Source organism: Priapulus caudatus, unplaced genomic scaffold (assembly GCF_000485595.1).
Source record: "Priapulus caudatus unplaced genomic scaffold, Priapulus_caudatus-5.0.1 Scaffold111, whole genome shotgun sequence".
Lineage (NCBI taxonomy): Eukaryota > Metazoa > Priapulida > Priapulimorpha > Priapulimorphida > Priapulidae > Priapulus > Priapulus caudatus.
Window position 1 is genome coordinate 494,303 of NW_014577172.1, and position 2,349 is coordinate 496,651.

General features: G+C 37.5%; 1 protein-coding gene across 1 annotated transcript in view; it reads right to left on the bottom strand.

Moving 5' to 3' along the window:
• Nucleotides 1–2,349, bottom strand: part of LOC106805363 (cAMP-specific 3',5'-cyclic phosphodiesterase 4B-like) — a gene marked incomplete at its 3' end in the record, with an annotated part of 42,583 nt that overhangs the window by 39,522 nt on the left and 712 nt on the right. The window lies entirely within an intron of this gene.

The following is a 2,349-nucleotide window of genomic DNA, read 5'->3' on the forward strand; positions in this document are numbered from 1 at the left end:
AGATTCAACGTAGACTAGACACATCTCAGGAGTGCAATCATGCGCCAGCAGACGACAGTGAAGGAAAGAACACAGATTGATATACTGATGGAGAAGCGCGTAGACTGAAAGACGGATATATAAATGAATAGATGGACAGGTGGAGAAAATGATGTATAGATGGATAGATGGTTGGATGGATGGATGGATCCATCCATCCATCCATCCATTTTAAAGCACAACAATTGAAGATCACACAACACTCAGTACAGGCAACAAATCACACACAACGAAAATCCAACATAAAGGCCGCATCACGAAACCAGAAACTCCACAACCTGGAAAAAATCACCGCAAATACAATCCATCAACTACAATCGATACAATCGCAAAAAAAGAATATAAATAAAATATATATAGAACCAATTGGACAACAGCTATTGCACATACTCAGTACACTTGTAAACATGCAAACAAAACCAAAACAAGCAATTCACAAACCAATTAATCAAAAAGAAAAGAAAAGAAAAAACAGGAAACAAAACAACTGCATTACAAGGCACATGCATGCCCATAGAACAAGAAATACCATTTCATTTGAACAAAATCAAAAATATATATATAAGGAATATAGATTCTACACCAACTGGACAACAGCCACCTCACATCACTCATTACACTTGTAAACATGCAAACAAAACCATAACAAACAATTCACAAATCAATTAAATAAAACAAAAAAACAAAACATAACTGCGTTACAAGGCGCAATGCCCATGCAGGGAGAACAAGAAACACAATTTGCATTGTTATCATAACCATAAATATAAGAGAAAAAACAGAAGAAGATTATATTTATATGAACCTGAATAAGCTGTGCTTATTCGTATTTGGATATGAGAGTATCTCTGTAGGCTTTAACAAAGGTTTTGAAAGTCAATGTCTTTATGCTTGAAGGAAGTGTAGCCCATAATTTGACACCTCTGAATTTTAATGTTTTTGTTCCCATGTTAGTAGAGAATCTTGGGAGGTACAGCGAGACGTTTAGATAATATCGAGTAGAATAATTGTGTACACAACGATTCCGTCCGTTCGTCCGTTCGTCCGTCCGTCCGTCCGTCCGTCCGTCCGCCCGTCCGTTCGTCCGTCCGTCCGTCCGCCAGTCCGTTCATTTATTCATCCATCCATCCATCCATCCATCCATCCATCCATCCACCCATCCATCCATCCATCCATCCATCCATCCATCCATCCATCCATCCATCCATCATCCATCCATCCATCCATCCATCCATCCATCCATCCATCCATCCTTTTTCTTTCCCTGTCAATTATTGTTATTTGATTATAATCATCATTATTTAATATTGTCATTATTAAATTTGTCATTATTAGCTCCTGATATATATATATATCTATATATAGACTATCAGAAAAGAAAAAGCGCTCACAGACGCATAGCTGAACAATAATTGACAGGGAAAGAAAAAATCAAAGCACAACGACAAATTTGAATTATTAGCTTTTAATTTTGTCATTATTAAATTTTTTATATTTGATTATAATCATCATTATTTAATTTTGTCATTATTATATTTGTCATTATTAGCTCCTGATATATATATATATATATTATAGACTATCAGAAAGGAAAAAACGCTCACAGATGCATAGCTGAACAATAATTGACAGGGAAAGAAAAAATCAAAGCACAACAATTAAAGATCACACAACAGGCAACAAATCACACACAACGAAAAGCCAAAGGCAGTGTATCAATTTTATAACCATAGATATCATGTAACTATTATAAGTGTTATATGATGATTCTATGATTATAACATATTTTGTGAACTGATATCTAGTCGACAGGTGGCACTAAAATAATCGCCATCTTAATTTCTCGAACAATGCACTATTTCGTCTCTAGAAAATGCCTTTTTTGGCATTTTTATTCGCTAAAATTCGGCACTAGATTGCAATAATTTGCATTATGCACGCAAGTTAGATGCCTCGTGGACGTCTAGAAAGCATTAGAAGTAAAATTGGTCTTGTTGTGTAATTGTGCCATTCCAGCTAGTGGCGTAGCCATGGTCGCCGGTCGGCCATTTTTTGTGCATGAAATGTAGTCAGACAACTTTGTAGAAATTCGCATCATAGAGCTGGCAAGTTTCCTGCGGAGCATAGAGCTAAATAAGCTGGTAGAGAAGGAGGGGGAGAAGCTGGTGGAGGAGAAGGGGGAGAAGCTGGTGGAGAAGAAGGAGGGGAGAAGCTGGTGGAGAAGAAGGAGGGGAGAAGCTGGTGGAGAATGAAGAAGGGGAGAAGCTGGTGGAGAAGGAGGAGGGGGTAAAGCTGGTGGAGAAAGAGGAA